Raw genomic sequence first — 13276 nt, forward strand, 5'->3', positions numbered from 1 at the left:
ACCATGACTAACGTAAAAACTTACCTTGAAGCCAATGTAAAAAGTCCAACAGATATTTTCCAATGGGAAATATTGGGGTTGTGTAGATCCTGAGATTTGATGAATATGAAAAACAGAAGAAATACCTTTTCATGGCACTGAATCTTTACGCAATACATTTTTTTAATTCTACATTTACACCCATTCTGGACATTACCCACCAATCACCTGGAGATGGCACTGTTGCTGTCTAGCAATATGTCTAGACTGACATATGGTTAATGTTGTTAGGTATGTGTACAGTCCATCTGTAGGTGGCACTTCACAACTGCTTTCCCTGTACACATTATACAGAGAGTGCATGACTAAAAGACGTAACTTTTTATTACTGGAAGTTAATGGGAAAATATAGAATAGTATAACAGTATATACATACAATAGTATATGCTATAATAGTAACCATGTGTAGAAATCTCATGATAAGCATTTTTCATGATCATAAAGCTTTTCCTAAAATTGTCACACCTTTTACCCAGAATGGTAGAACCTTACTTCTCTTTACTGGTACATAGCATTTTTCCAGTCACATAATATGAACATATTTAACCCCTTTAGTACTGAGCCATTTTTCACCTTAAGGACCAATACACAAAACCTATCAATTGTGGGCGAAAAGTCACCAAACTACAATTAAATTACAGGTGGTAGAAGAATGAATAACGCCTATAAAAGATAACTATAGCACACTGTGAATACCCTCGGCCCTGGCGTCCTCGGGAGATGCCGAACGACAGTGTAATATGATAGGAGGTACGCCTTTGTGATTTAGCTTAATAATGTGTATCTGATTTTTTCTGTGTTTCCTATTGGTTGATTCTGGGTATATTTAGGGGCATTTGGTCTAATACTTTCAATTCCCCTGAGGAAGCTGATGCGAAACACATGTCGGGGTGTTCTTTGGAGGTGCCATTTTGGGTCTGTATTTTACTGATTGTAGGGTTTATATTTTGTATCTAGTGTGGGGGTGCCAATTGGCATATGACTTTTTTCTTGCCATTTCCCCTATTTACTCTATTCCTCATTTGTTTGCTACACTTGATCCCAATATGACATACTCCTGTGATGTGTGTTTGTTAATGCCAATTTATATATGTGTTTTATTATGTGTATTTTAATCCTTAATAAAGATCATATATTTTTTCAGTACAGTTTGATATTGTGTTCACAGTGTGCTTTAGTTATCTTTTATAGGCGTTATTTATACCTTAAGGACCAGGCCAAATTTTGGAAATCTGACGTGTCACTTTATGTGGTGATAACTTTGGAACACTTTTACTTATCCAAGCCATTGTGAGACTGTTTTCTTGTGACACATTGTACTTTATGACAGTGGTAAATATGAGTCGATATATATCACCTTTATTTATGAAATAATCTTACATTTACAGAAAATTTTGAAAAATTAGCAATTTTCAAAATTTGAATTTCTCCGCTTTTAAGACAGATAGTGATGCCTCACAAATTATTGCTCTACATTCCTCATATCTCTACTTTATGCTGGCTTCATTTTGTAAATGTAATTTTATTTTTTAGGACGTTAGAAGGCTTAGAATTTTAGAAGCAATTTCTAAAATTTCTAAGAAAATGTTCAAAACCCCCTTTTTAAGGACCAGTTCAGTTCTGAAGTCACTTTGTGGGCTTACATAGTAGAAACCCCTTATAAGTGAACCCATTTTAGAAACTGCACCCCTTAAGTTATTCAAACTGATTTTACAAACTCTGTTAACCCTTTAGGTGTTCCACAAGAATTAAAGAAAAATGGAGATAAAATTTCAAAATTTCACTTTTTGGGCAGATTTTCCATTTTAATCTATTTTTTCCTGTAACAAAGCAAGGCTTAACAGCCAAACAAAACTCAATATCTATTAACCTGATTCTGCAATTTACAGAAACACCCCACATGTGGTTGTAAACTGCCATATGGGTGCACAGCAGGACACAGAAGGAAATGAGCGCCATATGGTTTGTGGAGGAAGATTTTGCTGGACTGGTTTTTTGAGGCACCATGTCACATTTGAAGTGAAACTCCAGTAGAAACTCCCAAAAAGTGACCCCATTTTGGAAACCACGGGATAAGATGACAGTTATATTGGTACTATTTTGGGATACATATGATTTTTGATCACTTGATATTATGCTTTTTGTGAGGCAAGGTAACCAAAAAATGGCTGTTCTGGCAAAGTTTTTATTTTCTGTTTTTTACGATGTTCACCTGACAGGCTGGAGTTAGGGATGAGCGAATCGACTTCGGATGAAACATTCAAAGTCAATTTAATTCAGGACCAGTTCAGTTATGAAGTCACTTTCTGGGGCTTACATAGTAGATACCACCCATAAAATCACCCTATTTTAGAAACTACACCCCTCAAGCTATTCAAAACTGATTTTACAAACTTTGTTAACCCTTTAAGCGCCCCACGAGAATTAAATGAAAATGGGAATGAAATTTCAAAATCTCACTTTTTTTTGGCAGATTTTAAATTTTAATCTATTTTTTCTGCAACACATCAAGGGTTAATAGTCAAACAAAACTCAAAATCTATTACCCTGATTCTGGAGTTTACAGAAATACCCCATATGTGCTCAAAATATGGGCACACAGCAGGCTTCAGAGTGGAAGGAGCACCATATGGCTTTTGGAGAAAGGATTTAGCTGGAATGGTAATTGGGAGCTTTGGTGCATATGAAGACACCCTGAGGTGGCCCTACAGTGAAAAACCCCAAAAAGTGACCACATTCCGGAAACTACACCCCTCAAGGAATATTTCAAGGTGTGTGGTGAGCACTTTGACTCATCAGGCGTTTCAAAGAAGTAGGAAACACTTGGCTATGAAAATTCTAAATTACAATTTTTCCAGAAAAGGTTGCTTTACACCCACATTTTTCACTTTCACAAGGGGTAACAGGACAAAATGCACCCCACATTTTGTTCCCCATTTCCCCCCAAATACGCCAAAACACCCCATATGTGCTCAAAAAATTATGTATAGGCGCACAGCAGACTTCAGACTTGAAGAGGCACCATATGGCGTTAGGAGAGAGGATTCAACTGGAATGGTAATTGTAAGCTATGTCGCACGTGAAGACACCCTGAGGTGGCCCCAGAGTGGAAACCCCCAAAAAGTGACCCCATTACGGAAACTACACTCCTCAAGGAATATTTCAAGGTGTGTAGTGAGCACTTTGACCCATCAGGCATTTCACAGAATTAGGAAACGCTTGGCTGTGAAAAAAAAAAAATTAAATAAAAATGAAAACAGAAAATGTTGCTTTACACCCACATTTTCCACTTTCACAAGGGGTAACAGGTCAAAATGCACAGCACATTTTGTTTCCCATTTCCCCCTGAATACGCCACCACCCCATATGCGCTAAAAAAATGATTTATGGGCGCACAGCACACTTCAGACTGGAAGGAGCACCATATGGCGTTAGGAGAGAGAATTTAACTGGAATGTGAATGTGAGCTATGTCGCACATGAAGACACCCTGAGGTGGCCCTAGAGTGGAAACCAGCCAAAAAATGACCCCTTTCCGGAATCTACACCCCCTCAAGGAATATTTCAAGGTGTGTGGTGAGCACTTTGACCCATCAGGCCTTTCACAGAATTAAATAATGTAAATAAACTTACAGAGAAGCTACACCAGCATTTTACTGGAGCTCAGCCTGTCAGATACCAGCTGAACCAAAATTTAATCAAATAATAAATTAGGTTGGCTCACAGTATATTTGCATCCACATACTGTACATTTATTAAACCAATTGGATATGCTAATAAAAAAAAAGGTTTAAAACCACTTAATTAATACATAACCACCTTCCTTTTTAACATACAGTAAATGCAGAGCTCACACATACAGTCAGGTCCATAAATATTGGGACATCGACACAATTCTAACATTTTTGGCTCTATACATCACCACAATGAATTTAAGGTGAAACTAACAAGATGTGCTTTAACTGCAGACTGTCAGCTTTAATTTGAGGGTATTTACATCCAAATCAGGTGAACGGTGTAGGAATTACAACAGTTTGCATATGTGCCTCCCACTTGTTAAGGGACCAAAAATAATAGGACAATTGGCTTCTCAGCTGTTCCATGGCCAGGTGTGTGTTATTCCCTCATTATCCCAATGAAAATGAGCAGATAAAAGGTCCAGAGTTGATTTCAAGTGTGCTATTTGCATTTGGAATCTGTTGCTGTCAATGCTCAAGATGAGATCCAAAGAGCTGTCACTATCAGTGAAGCAAGCCATCATTAGGCTGAAAAAAACAAAACAAACCCATCAGAGAGATAGCAAAAACATTAGGCATGGCCAAAACAACTGTTTGGAACATTCTCAAAAAGAAGGAACGCACCGGTGAGCTAAGCAACACCAAAAGACCCGGAAGACCACGGAAAACATCTGTGGTGGATGGACGAAGAACTCTTTCCCTGGTGAAGAAACCCTTCACAACAGTTGGCCAGATCAAGAACACTCTACAGGAGGTAGGTGTATGTGGGTCAAAGTCAACAATCAAGAGAAGACTTCACCAGAGTGAATACAGAGGGTTCACCACAAGATGTAAACCATTGGTGAGCCTCAAAAACAGGAAGGCCGGATTAGAGTTTGCCAAACGACATGTAAAAAAGCCTTCACAGTTCTGGAACAACATCCTATGGAAAGACGAGACCAAGATCAACTTGTACCAAAATGATGGGAAGAGAAGAGTATGCAGAAGGAAAGGAACTGTTCATGATCTTAAGCATACAACTTCATCAGTGAAGCATGGTGGTGGTAGTGTCATGGCGTGGGCATGTATGGCTGCCAATGGAACTGGTTCTCTTGCATTTATTGATTATGTGACTTCTGACAAAAGCAGCAGGATGAATTCTGAAGTGTTTTGGGCAATATTATCTGCTCATATTCAACAAAATGCTTCAGAACTCATTGGGCGGCGCTTCACAGTGCAGATGGACAATGACCCAAAGCATACTGCAAAAGCAACCAAAGAGCTTTTTGGTCTCTTCTAACCCTATTGCGCACTTTTTTGGGTTAGCGGTTAAGCCAGCATTCCTAAAGAAGTCCACTACAGGCTGTACTTTAGGCAGGTGACTTTCCCAGTCGGTGCTGTGGATAACAATATCGTCCAGGTACGCCGAAGCGTACCAACGATGTGGACGGAGTACAATGTCCATTAGCCTTTGAAACGTGGCCAGTACCCTTTGGTAAGGTCCAACACAGAAAAATACCGGGCTTGGCCTAACTTGTCAATAAGCTCATCTACAGTTTACGGAAGTCGTTACAGAAGCGCAATGTCCCATCCGGCTTGGGTATTAAGACTATCGGACTGGCCCATTCACTTTTTGACTCCTCGATGACACCTAGCTGTAGCATTAGCTGCACTTTCTCCACGATGGCTTGTAGCCGAGCCTCAGGTACCCAGTATTTTTTTAACCGGACTTTTGCCTAAGGCTCAGTGATAATGTCATGTCGGATTAGGGAAGTGAGTCCAGGAAGGTCCGAGAACACATCCGTAGGACCCCTGCCACCTAGCTTGAAACTTACTGTCTACGGCTGGTACCAGCACCAATACCTGATCACCCGGGTTAAAGTTCCGGACCCGAGCTTGCCGATTATAGACTCTACTCTGGGCTCCCTGCGCTGCCTCCATATGCTCCCTAACCATAGCTAACACTGTTTCCATCCTTCATTGGATCTGGATGACATACTCAACAACACTTTTGTGTGGTGTGGGTTGTTGTTCCCACGCCTTTTGGCCACGTCCAACAGACCACGAGGGTGTCTGCCATATAGCAGTTCAAAGGGCGAGAACCCTGTAGAGGCCTGGGGCACCGCTCGCACTGCGAACATGAGATAGGGCAGAAGATCCCAGTCCATTTAAGCAAAAATATATCAACAGAATATGAAGTTATCTAGCTAATCTATTTATCCAGCATCTAAATATTAGTTAAAGGACCTTTGTTGAGTTCCTTTCCCCACCCATAAACTTCCCCAAGCCTCCCACAAACTCACACAGCCCCGCCCAAAGCCGATGTCACCACCTACCAAATTTAGAAGCCAACAATTTTTATACATGTGTTACGAGACAAAGTCAGTCTAATATACGAGCAGCTGTGACAATAGTAAACAGTTGTCAAAACATGCCCTAATTAGTGTTGGGCGAGAATTCTCGGCACATCGCGGTGTCCGCCTCTAAAGTGGAATGGAGACGGAACGGAGGCAAACTGATGCATTCTGAGCAGATCCTTATCCATTCAGAATGCATTAGGGCCAAACTGATCCATTTTGGACCGCTTGTGAGAGCCCTGAACGTGTCACGGGTAGAGTCACAGGTATCAAGATAGAGCGGAGGTGCACCCCCTGAGCTGCCACTCGGTCCCCTGTCCCTGCCTACTTGCACCACCCGCCCTAGGTGACGGAGCGCAACTGGGCGACAGTCCCTAACCAACTAAGTGCAAGCAGAGAGAAAGAGACAGCAGGGAAGAGGACAGCCACTGAGAAGTTACAATAAGCGGACAAGAGGTAGAACAAAAACAGAAGGCAAGGCGGGTCAACTAGCCGAGGTCAGTCCAGGAGGTCATGTCAGAACAAGGGAAGAGGCAAAGACAAATCCGTAAACAAGCCGAGGTCAAAATCCGAGAGGTAGCGTCAAGGTACAGGGAGCAGGCATTAGAGGTGTCAAGAGGTGGATCGAGGTTAAATTCCAGAGGTAGCTTAATAACAATAAAGTACACAGCCTTTAGGACGAAAATCACAGGCAACCTGTAGCCAGCAGGCCGCCTGTATTTATAGTGGGGAGTGAGGGTCATGTGACGTGGCCAGCGTCACATGACCGACAGCCAGACAAGTCGAGCACCGAGTGATCAGCTCGGCGCTCAAGACAGACCTAGGAGCAGGGAGCCTCCCAGCTAGCAAAGCCGCCCTGGGAAGGAGGCCAAACACAGATCCTCGCTCCCGAAGCTAAGCAGCAGGTCGGCGGCTGATGGGAGACCGAGTGCGCCTTCGGCATCCCGTTACAGAACGGATCTCACAAACTGAAAGCCAAAACACCAGTGTGAAAGTAGCCTTAAAAGTAAGACGTTGCTGAGAACCAACATCACAATCATTGCAGACTGGGCCTGGAAAAGAGTCCGGCCACCTGAGAAGAATCCTGGCTATACATAGTCTCCTGCTCTCCTGCCCACCTGCTGATGACTGACAGTCTTCTACCTAGTTTTCTCCCTTTCTCTCTAGGAGAGAACTGCCAATCATCAGCAGATGGGTGAGGAGAGCAGGAGATTAGGAATAACCAGGACTCTTCTCAGGTAGATTTGACTCTTTTCAAGGCCTGGGCTGCAATGATTATGATGCTGGTTCTCGGCAACCACTTACTTTTAGCTCAAGAGTGACAAACCGCTGAAATCAGCATTTCTGTCACTAATTTATGCTGCCCTCAGTGAGATCAGCATAAAGTTAATGACAGGTTCCCTTTAAGTGAATAAACAGTTTAATAAGCAGTGATAAAATAGACAACATACATATACAGACAGATAACATACAGAGTAAAGAAATATTAATAATTGCCTAACCTGCAGACAAATTGGGCGAGCCTCTGTTGGCCACTCAAACATGACCATGCCCAATGGTAATACAAAGGGAGATAGTCAGAAGACACCATCTTACCCAATCAATGTCATCAGTGGAGCAAAAGCCTCTGTTACATGAATAGAACTTTTCAAGCTCAATAGCCCCTCCTAAAGTTGGCATGCAGTTGGCATGTACAGTGTTGTCAGCCCTTAGGAATGCGGCCTAGTACCAATCATCAGTTTGGGTATATGTAGAACAATAGTGCTCACTAGCTTACATTAACAATTAGTATCACTAACTCACAACATTTAAAGTTAATAATTAAAGGGAAAGAAAGACAAAAAATAACAAAAAAATTATCTTGTCGCATAAACCCTTTTAAGGTTATAATTACAGTGTTATCATGGTATAAGGCTACAAAACAGAGTGATGTGAAAGTAAACGTTGAAAGAAATAAAATAAATTAAACATGGTTGAAAACACACAAAATTTATAAACAGTGGTCCAGATTTAATAATTTGTCTGTGTCAAAAATCTGTCTACAAATGGGAGAAATTAGCGCATGTTGGCTTTCTACACTTTTTTCCAAAATGCTCAACATAGGGCAGAGCTTCACTGAAAAGAGGCATGACCTAAGATGTGCCAAATGAAAGTGAAAAGTTATCATCTGCAACAACCAACCACATTGTGTGTTTTTATTTTCTAAATTCTGTTGAATAAGGAATTCTTTAGTAAGGCTGTTGAGATAAATAATGCCTGCTAGGCTTTCCTGTATGTGGGACAAAGATATTGGGGGGAAATTTATCATGAGGGGAACATTTAAAGTCTGCGTTGACATACTTTATGCTACATTCATCAAATGTCGCAAGTTGTTTGATAAATTTGTCTTATCCTTAACCCCTTCCTGACCAGTGCTGTACTAGTACGGCGCTGGCTGGGTCTTTAAAGATGGTGCTAGCTCTGGAGCGAAGTCGGACCCAAAGCCACAGGGTGCCTGATGTTTCATACAGCAGACACCTGCAGCTCATGTCCGCGACTGGCGATAATGACAGTCGCGGACATTTAACCATTCGGATGTGTGTGCTTCCGGGTATGCTCTGGCTCCCTCTAGTGGTGACCGGAGGCTGCTGCATAAAGTTTTATATGGAGCCCCTGCCTGCAGCAGAGCTCCATAGGAAACTAGTACATTTTTCATAGACTCCAATGCTAATGCATTGGAGTCTATGACAATAGCAATCTAATGATTGCTTGTTATAGTTCCCTGTGGCAGCTGTAGGCATCTGTGTTGGTCCCATGTTTCTATGTGCCCGCATTGTTCAGAAGAATGATGTTTTAACAAATGAGACTCTACAAGCAATTGGGGCGTTACCATTACACCTAAAGGCTCAGCTCTCTCTGCAACTGCTGCTCCCTCTGCACTTAGATTAACAGGACCAGGCAGTGAAAATGTCATCACACTTGGCCCTGTCAAAGTGGAGAGGATGCGGCAGTTGCAGAGAGAACATAGCCTCTAGGTGTAATAGTAACACCCCCGTTGCTCCAAGAGGCTTATTTGTATTTATTAAAACATTGTTTTTCTCAGCAATGCGGGCACATATGAACATGGGACCAACACAGATGCCTTCAGCTGCCAAGAGCACATGTAACAGGTCAGCCAGTGTCATAGGTACAAATCTGCTGACAGATGCCCTTTAAGGCCCCCATACACATTAGTGTACTCTCAGCCAAACCTGCGAAGAACAGTGGGTTTGCCTAGCAGTCTATTGTTTGTGGGGAGCTCCTGACTCTCCCTCGACATCATCCAGAAGGATTGGGTGAAATGAATATTTTCACCTGATTCTTTTGTTCTCCCTGGAGATAAGCCACCACCAGAAGTGTCTGGCAGTGGCTTTCTTCCCTCTCCCCATAGAATACATATTTAGTAAGTATATATGAGGTGCCCGGGCATTGGGGGTGGGATCATTATAGGGGTTGGCTAACCCTTTTAAAGGATCTGTTGTTAACATCTTAGTTCCAGATAACACAGGACAGAGTCAGAGGTCTTCTGGAGTCCAAGCCTCAGCTGCTCAGAGTTGTTGGTTTTAGACAAATGGCCTCCTATGAAACTGTACCTAGTGTCTGTCGGAGATTGTATCCCCAATGGGGACAGAGACTGCTATGATTGGTGACAGTCTTTGCATAGCTCTGCTAAAGACATAAGCAACAGGGAAGAAATGTCAAGCCGATCAGCATGGTTTGAACATGTTTTGTCAGAGTTTTTCTCGAGCACAGACTAACTTTTATTCTCTGGCTGATATAGAAATGTTCTCTGCCCAGTGTACCCTATTGTGTGAACAAATTGTCAGTTATTTTTAGTTGCTTACGTTTTGCAGCTTAAAGGGGTCCTCCAGGTATTAAAAAAATGAAAATACTTAAATATTATTTCATAATAAATATATTGACAAATACCTTTCATTAGTTATAATGGGTTGTTTGGTCTGGTGAGCAATCATTAGGAGAAATAAAATGGCCGCCGTCCTATTAGTGCACACAAAACCTGTCCTAATCACACAGCAGGACAAGTTACTTCACAACACTGAGGAAAAGAGCTGCCTCATCCTCCTCTCTGCTCTGCTTGTCAGGAATCATGATCCTGAATACAGGTGAATCTCTGTGGAAATGGAGATGGTGAGGAGACATGAGAGGAGGGTGAGGTGTAGATAATGAGAAGCAGCTCTTGTAGGCAGCCTCCATTACCACAGTCTGTCCTGTCCGTCCTCTCTGTACTTCGTGCCTCCTCATGAACTACGGTAAATTCCCCAGAGATTCAGCTAAAGTTCTTATCATCTGTATTCAGGATCATAATCCCTGACAAGTAGGGATGGAGGATGAGGCAGTGTCATGGAACCATGAACCAGACGTACAACAAGAGATGAGTGGAAATAAGAAGGCTTTATTGAAAATAAAGCTGTAAGGCAAAAGTCCAAACGGATGGCTAAACCGAAGCAGGGTCTTGCGAAACCAGAGATCAGGAACCAGAAGGGTAGTCAGATGAAGCCTGGATCAGGAACCAGCAGGGTAGTCAGACGAAGCCTGGATCAGGAACCAGCAGGGTAGTCAGACGAAGCCAGGATCAGGAATCAGCAGGGTAGTCAGACGAAGCCAGGATCAGGAACCAGAAGCAGCAGCAGTCTTAGAAGCATGTGAGCACAGGAGGACCAAGCAAGGAACTGAAGCCACAGACCTCCTATATATATGAGCTAGGCATCCAGCTCCTCCCAGTGGGAAGGAGGAGCCGCAGGGTGGGAGGCTACAAGAAACCCAGAAACCAAGATGGCCGCCAGCACATGTCAAACGAAGGAGAACAGCAAGGAGGTAAGACCATGACAGGCAGCTCTTTACCTCAGTGTTGTAAAGTAACTTGTCCTCATGTGTGATTAGGACAGGTTTTGTGTGAACTAATGGGACAGCGGCCATTTTGTTTCCCCTGATGATTGCTTCCCAGACAAAACGAGACATTATAACTAATGAAAAGTATTTGAGAATATATTTATAATAAAGTAATATTTAAAGGGAACCTGTCACCCAAAAATCGCCTATTAAGCTGTTTACAGTACCTTATAGTGCTGTATACTCGGTTCTTGATGCACTTTTTGTTTGTTTTCCCGCATGTCTGCTCATTCAGAAATCGTAGTTATATTCAGCTGCTGCCCCGTGCTGCAAGTCAGGCTTGAAGTCACGGGGGCAGCGGCCTCGGCGTCTTACATGGCCCTCTCCCCGCCCCCTGCCTCTGTTACTGACAGCCGAACTCCGAATCCGGGACCGCGCTCAACGGCCGCATGCGCAGTAAAGGGCGGCAGGAGCGCGGTCCCGGCTGCCGCGCGTACTACGCGCCGTCTTACTTTCGCCGCACTGCGCATGCGCCCGACATCCTGTATCAAACGCGCCCGGGCGCGGGCGCGTTTGATACAGGATGTCGGGCGCATGCGCAGTGCGGCGAAAGTAAGACGGCGCGTAGTACGCGCGGCAGCCGGGACCGCGCTCCTGCCGCCCTTTACTGCGCATGCGGCCGTTGAGCGCGGTCCCGGATTCGGAGTTCGGCTGTCAGTAACAGAGGCAGGGGGCGGGGAGAGGGCCATGTAAGACGCCGAGGCCGCTGCCCCCGTGACTTCAAGCCTGACTTGCAGCACGGGGCAGCAGCTGAATATAACTACGATTTCTGAATGAGCAGACATGCGGGAAAACAAACAAAAAGTGCATCAAGAACCGAGTATACAGCACTATAAGGTACTGTAAACAGCTTAATAGGCGATTTTTGGGTGACAGGTTCCCTTTAAGTATTTTCATTTTCTTAATTCCTGGAGAACCCCTTTAAACAGCATCTGATTGTGACAGTATCCAGAATCAAGAACATTTACAAGTTACTATTAGGGATGAGTGAACTTGTGTTTACAATTTCGGCGTACAAGGTTCAGATTATCTAAGAATTCCGTTATGGATTCCGCTACCACGGACCATAAGTTATGACCCGTGGTAGCGGAATCCATAACGGAATTCTTAGTTACTATGTCTGTAGAGCAGCACATGTTTTGTGACACAGGGAAAAGATAGAAATAGTGCAATAAACACGTTACCGTTACACCTAGAGGCTCCACTCGCTCTACAACTGCTGCGCCCTCTCCACTTTGTTTGACAGGACCAGGTGTGATGACATTTTCACTGCCCCACCCTAAAGTGCAGAGGCCTCGACAGTTGAAGAGAAAGAGGAGCCTCTAGGTGTAACGGTAACGCCCCCATTGCTCCTAGAGGCTAATTTGCATGTATTAAAACATCATTTTTCTCAGCAATGCGGCACATATGAACATGGGACCAACACAGATGCCTTAAGCTGCCAAGTGCACATGTAACAGGTCAGCCAGAGTCATAGGGACAAATCTGCGGACAGATGCCCTCTGATTGTTCTGATTCCACCAATTAACATTACTGATGGCAGAAAGGCTACCTGCACACTGTGCAGATTTGTATGCAGAAAATCCAGAAGGAAACCAACACATAAATCTGCTCTATTTAACACAGTTTTGGGCACTTTTTATGAGGTTTTTGGTGTTGATTTTGTTTACCAACATTATTAAAGTCTATGGAGAAAACCTCTCTACAGAAGGAGCAGAACTGCACAAACAATTGACACGCTGCAGATTTTAAAATCTGCACGGCAGGTCAATTTCCGCATGTAAAAAATACGCATGCAGCGGTTTTCTCCCGGCTGATTCTCGCATATTTGCCAGATTACGGGAGCCTTACAAACCTCTGGCAATGCTGGAGTGCTCCCTGCTGGAACAGCCTGCCGGATCTCTGACGCTAGTGTGCAACTAGTCTTATACAGTCTTTCCAATGAGCAGAAAGTAAATAAATAATGAATGCAACATTCATTTATAATACAATACTAGGAATGCTATGTTTTAATATTGGTACCTCAGATAATACTGACTTGTGAATCAGCGCAGGGGCTGACACTGACCACAGAAGGCCCCTTCATGAGGACACTACATGGCCCATTTCAATTCCTTGGTGTATATGATATGAGCTACCCTATAATTGTGATATCACAGTAGCCTGTCTGAAACGCACTTGTGATGTCAAAGCATATTACCCAACAGAAAGACTGATGTGATGTCACAGCTGCTTA

The sequence above is a fragment of the Bufo gargarizans genome, unplaced genomic scaffold (genome assembly GCF_014858855.1).
Source record: "Bufo gargarizans isolate SCDJY-AF-19 unplaced genomic scaffold, ASM1485885v1 fragScaff_scaffold_320_pilon:::fragment_4:::debris, whole genome shotgun sequence".
Lineage (NCBI taxonomy): Eukaryota > Metazoa > Chordata > Amphibia > Anura > Bufonidae > Bufo > Bufo gargarizans.